The sequence below is a fragment of the Rhagoletis zephyria genome, unplaced genomic scaffold (assembly GCF_001687245.7).
Source record: "Rhagoletis zephyria isolate East Lansing unplaced genomic scaffold, Rhagoletis_zephyria_1.1 Rzeph_scaffold_04627, whole genome shotgun sequence".
Lineage (NCBI taxonomy): Eukaryota > Metazoa > Arthropoda > Insecta > Diptera > Tephritidae > Rhagoletis > Rhagoletis zephyria.
In genome coordinates, this window is record NW_016161710.1 from 2497 (window position 1) to 8643 (window position 6147).

Here is a 6147-nt window from a genome sequence, read left to right on the forward strand (position 1 = left end):
ACCGGCTGATTGTCAAAGCGCGCAAAAAGATGGGAGTTGACCATCTTTTCGCTTCGCGCTGCCGCTTCAACGATTTATGTGGCATGCTTTGTGCATTTTCATACAATTCATCTTATCTGTCAAAGCGAATCTGTCACGTAAAGCGAAGCAAAAGTTTTATGTGACATCAGCTTTAGTCACTACAAGAAATGCCGCTCGCTACCTGTGCACCACTCCGAATCTCTGTTGTCTTTTTTCGGAGTAGTTTTTCAATTTACTTGACTCTTCCAATAGCGCGCTTGCTCTCTAAATAAACAAGCATTTGTTTTACTTGTTTTGCTGCCACACGTTTTTGTTGGCCATTTGTTTGCGTGACTATGGTTGCTTATGGTTCAAACGAGTAGCGACTGTTGACGCGTTTGCACGAGCAAATCGGCGCGTACGCGTTATCATAAAATTTTTTTGTTTTCGAGGCGAGTTTTTCGAGCGAACGCCAAAAAGCAATTGAAAAAAATCTTTAATTGAAGCAAAAGTTGAACAAACAATTGGCAAAAATTGTCTAGCCACGCATGTACGCGCAGGAAATAAAGAAACTCACATCTGCGCTTTGGATGTGTTGTTGTTTTAGCTAATACTGGTGTGCAGATTTAAGCCTAAAGTGTTAGTATGAGAATATTTCTTTGTGCTAAAAGAGACGTGTGAGACTGTGGGCAAAATGCATAAAAGAGAAAAAAAAAACAATTCTAATTGCAACATCTGAAGAAATTTGTGTTGAAACTTTAAAAAAATTTTAAATAGAAACCGAAATGAAAATTTAATAAAGAAAAATTATTCAAAGTAAATATTGAAATAAATAAAATGATAATTCGCATTGTGGTTGATTTTAACTTAGAAACATACTAATATTAATGTATTTGATACATCAGAAAGAAAAATTATTTTGAAAGAATAAAATTCGTGTACAACTCTGATTTTGTTTTTAACGGGATATTCACAAATTATGTATATCTAATCAATGTTAAAAAGTGATCTTGTCACCAAGATATCATAAGTTGTTTTAACAGAATTAAAAATTTTTTTTTGTTTGATTTTCCAACCTCGATAAATCCAATAGAAGTTTACAAAAAAAATAAGTTTTTCGAGGTTAGAAAGAAAAACAAGCCAAACTTTGAGTTCCGAATCTGAAGTCAGTATATGAAAATTGCTAATTTTTGTTTTTTCTGACACCAGTAAAACATCACAAAAATAGCTTTTTTTGAGGTTAGAAAAAAGATATGCTAATTCTTAAGTTACGACTTCAGAAAATCAGTGATCCTAAATCTATAATAATTCATCAATTTCGCTCGCCAGAAACCAAATATTTTGGTGCCATTTATTTACAGTAGATTCAGCAATCTGCGAAAACCCCAAGATGTGAAATTATTTTTACATATAAGTTTCATGATTTGTTTTTGACTAGTTCGTGAATGCCGCTATTGAATAGCAATAAGTTAAATTTTTTATACAAATATATATTTTTTTAATATGCTAGCCGGTGTACTTCTCAGTCAATCATAGAAGTATTCCTTAGAAAAATAATTTTTTTGTAAAAAATAAACCAAATTAATTTTTAGAATTTCAGCCTGAAGGCGGGATCTTCCTTTGAACAGTTGATTTTTGTCCAGACATTTGTATGAATACGCCTATTATAAAATTTAATTCGATTGGGCGATGTCTATAAGCCTACAACTCATTAAAACTCGAAATTTTAAAAAATTTGCTGCCATTTTTATATTACATTAGAACTTTCGATACTTTTCTTTCTTTTTTCAGTTCAATTGAATAAACCTAATATAAATTTTTGAATTTTTCAAAGCAGTTTTTAGTAAAAAAAAATTTATTAACAAAATCATTATTTAGAATTTTGGGTTTGAAGGCGGCTTCTTACTCTAAGCAGTTGATTTAATATTTTTAATACCCATATTCTAAAATTCTAATTCAATCAGGCGAAATCCTTAAAACTCAAAATTCCAAAATCATTCCATACTTGTTTCGCGAATTTCGAGCCTTTTTCAGTTTAATTAAATACTGCATATATAGAGAATATTAAAGATATCAAATTTTTTTACGCAAAAATTCTCATAAAGCATTTCTGCATCAAAAAAATAAAATTAAATATTTCACTTGCGTTTTTCGCGGTTACAGCTTGCTATCTAATTTTAAGTCAATAGAAAATATTTCCTTTTATTAAAATATTGCACAAAATTGATTTTTCGAATGCGCTTTTAATGAGTCATTAATTTTGCGCGCACTGTTTTTAATGTTGTCCATATCTTTATCAATTATTTTCGGGGTTTTTATTACATTTTTTTTTCTATGCGACTGAAATCTACGCTTAAATCTATCCACCTTATTCATCTCGTTACATTGTGAATACCGGTAATGAATTTAAATATATTTTTAACCGTTTTTTCCTTGAAAACTTGCATAACTTAACTTAAAAAAATGGACAGAATAAATTTGTTTAGCCTTTTAATTTTATTAAACAATTTTTATTGAGCTTGAAGCATTTTTATATAAAAAATTATTGTGGAAAAACAATATGATTTTTAGGCCAAAAAATAATAAAAACCCTTTTTTAATTTGATTTGTTTTTTAATGTATTTTGTAATGGAGTAACATAAAAAATCAATTGCAGCTACTCAGCTTGATGATTTCACCAGTGTGTGAGTACCCTTATTGAACTTAAACGCAAATTAAATTCATTTCGTTTTGAAAACTTTTGAAAACTATTTCACAAATTGACTTTTCGTATATTATTTTTCAATTTCTCAATATTCTATACAAAACTATTTATCTTTTTACAAGCATTTTTAAATATTTTTATAAAAAATAACAGACAATTGCCAGCTGCCAGTGCTAATTTTCGCGACTCCTTCAAATACAATTTTTTTTTTCAACGCGACTTGTGTGTAATTTTACTTTTTCATGGTTTCTCATTTTTTTCGTTTTTGTATGTTTCTGTGTTTTTTCTCTTGTTTTTGCGTATTCCCCTGGTGACCGTGTCAATCGCGTGTGTTTATTTCGTATTTGTCCAGCAAAAGTAGCCGACTTTTCGTAGCAACGAAAAATAAATAAAAACAGCAATAAATGTGAAACAAAAAGAAAAACAAACACAAATAAATATAAAACGCAGGCAACAACAATCAAAAGTCAACTTTCCCCTTTTTATGCGCACTGCACTGTCGCCATCGTCGTGTTGGTAAAATCATTCGTCCGTTGTGGCTTAACAGTGACTTTTTTTTGTGTGTTTTGTTGACGTTCACCTGGTAGTACGGTGTGTTAACGTGTCTCTTACGATTGTTCATGTATTTGTTGGCCATGCGTTAGCGACAACAAGAATAACAAATAAAGGAAAAGCAAAAAAAAAATACAGAAACAAAGAGACTCCACCAACAAAGTACACGTTTTCGTGCAAAATGACTGTTAAAATGCTAATAAAAAAATACAACAAATTACGAGTTGCATAGTTACATACCCTTCAATCATATTGGGCTCTTGTGCTAGGAACTGGTGGTGTCATTTTTGTCATGCCTAAAAACAGAAAAGGGGGAATAAATTTAGTAGCGAAATAAATGAAATGAAGTTGAAGACACGAACATTTGTGGCATACAGACATACAATAAAAATTTCATTATGATCTTTTTTTTTGCGCAGCAACTGAAACTGAAATAAACTTAATAATAAAAACTTTGCAAATAGCGAAAAGAAACAAAATATATAAAATAATGCAAAACAAGTTTTTTATGAAGTGTAGACTAACTGCGCATTTACCCATGAATCGCTGCAGCCTGTGGCTTTGTTGTGGTCGTGCAATCAGCTGGGCAGCCAAAATGTCGAAGACAAAGAAAAAGTAAATTCAATAAATTTTAAAAGATATAACCACAAAAAAGAAACAATGCTTGCTACTAAACAGTAGGGGTATTCACGATCCGGTGCACGCTGTCTAGCACGGTGCATAGATAGCATAATTTTTGTTGTTACATGTGTTCAAACAACAACAAAAGTAGGCAATTATGCTTTTGGTGCTATTTCTGCACCACGGTAGACAGTATGCACCAGATCGTGAATACCCCTAGTATCCCTTTATGGTTGCACTTTGCATTTTGCTTTGTCGCCAGCTACTGCTTTTGTTGCTGTAATTGCAACTTCTACCGACTTTGCCATGCTCGGCTGTTTTGTGCAATTTTTTTTCAAAGAATTTTGCGCTTCATTCAAAGTCTCTTTCTTGCAGTTTTTTGTTGCTGTTGTGTTTTTTTGTTTAAACATATTCAAAGCTGTTCCACTTTTTTGCGCGCAAACCTTTTGAACTGCCAGTTCGTGTATTACTTTTTCCACTATTATTTCACTTCAAGCCCACGTATTACGTCCACTTCATTTGCATTTGCGCCTTCTGTGCTTTAAAATTCTTATTTTTTCTTGCGAAATTCTAAACCAGCAAAGTCTGCAAAACAACAAAAAAAAATTTGCGAGTAGAAAATGCAATATGAAATAAAATACTGTCATTTCTCAACTGGTCAAAAACAACGTGGCCGAATAACAAAGCTGTATTTACAGTGAATTGCATTTTATTGTGAAATTGATGTATGCAAGTGAAAAATAATTCAAAATAAAAAAAAACATCTTTTAAACATCGCACTTTGGTTACACAACCGAATTCCATACAACGACGTCACAAACATATTTGAAATCAAACCGAAACTGGATTCTGCAATCGTGGATACTATTAGCCATTTAAAAATGGTATTTGGCGGACGTTTTCGCATCAGAAGGTGGGTAGTATGCAAAATTAGTTCGCTTATTGAATAATTTAGAAAAAATGCTTATAAAAAAAAATAAAAAAATGTGTTTATTAAATAACTATCTACTCGTACTTATTAAATTGAAAATAATTTTCCTGCTTTGAACGTCTAAGGTCGCATTCAACTCTGGTGCGACAGTTAACTGCCTTACCTAAACAAAAGCGTTGGGCTGAGCATTTTCTGGCGCCTAGCGTTAACGCCGAATTCTGTGGACTTTTGACAAAACAACTTCTCTCGAGTGAGGTCATTTTCTCTTCAAAGCTGTAATTCATTGAGTTGTCGAATAATATTTTTTTGTTTAGTCAATAATAGGAGTAGCTCAAGATGCTAACTTGATGATAGTTAAATAAAAATATAAAATTTTTAAATGGAAGCTCCGTATAATTTACTCTAAATTCCAACCAACACAAAGCACAGAGGTTTTTTTTGTCAAATGTCCACAGGTATGTACCAAGCTATATCTTTTATAAGGAGAACATTCACGAGTATGCAATTAAGTGATACCTGAACGCGAATGATAGTCAAGCAAATACAACTATTTAAGCGGAAATAACACTTCTGAAAATTGGAGTGGAGCTTAAATGGGGTAAAATCTGTTTTGATAACAAATAATAAAGATTTTGTCAATGAGATTGTACTTTCTCCTGTACTTAACTCTGCATGTACACATACATATGTATGTAGGTTTAATTCTACCTTTATATAGAGTTTAGATTACCGGTACTTACCAGTCTTATCATACATAAGAATGTTTCGAAGAGGTGCTTTACGCAGATAAACATTCTATAATTTAGACAAAATAGATACAAATGCAAAGTGATCATTTATAAACGCTCTGTAACGATTTCACCATCAGAAGATGAGTAGTTACTCTTTCTAAACAAAGCCTCAGCTTCGTTTTCTTCACAAAAATTTTCTCTTCGATCATTTATACCACAATAAATAAATTATTTCTTGTTGCGCATTTCCGTTTTGTCATAAGAATTTTACTTAGCTTTCATCAAACTTTTTATGTAAATAAAAATTACCGTAGCCGATATTAATAGCAAGGTAAACACATTTTTCATATCGCACAGATGATAAGCCACGAAAAAAAAAAAAATAAAAAATCAGCAAAAATAAACCTAGCAGAATTGATTGCTTGCTTTTTCTAATTACATAAATAAAGCCGTTTCGACGTGCATTTCTACAATAATCAGCTAGAATATTTAATTAACAAAGAATTCTAAATATATGGTAATTATCGACATTTGATCGCAGAAATTTATTTGCCAACGATTCATCATTACGAATACCGACCGTGGTGAATTAATACAATAAAAGTAGG

At 31.5% G+C, this 6147-nt stretch overlaps 1 long non-coding RNA gene across 1 annotated transcript; it reads left to right on the forward strand.

Annotated features, from left to right (window-relative positions):
• Nucleotides 1–224: 224 nt before the first annotated feature.
• LOC108370988 (uncharacterized) lies at nucleotides 225–4536 on the forward strand. Its single transcript, XR_001848702.1, has 2 exons — nucleotides 225–639; nucleotides 4457–4536. It is a non-coding gene; the product is annotated as an uncharacterized LOC108370988 (long non-coding RNA).
• Nucleotides 4537–6147: the final 1611 nt, after the last annotated feature.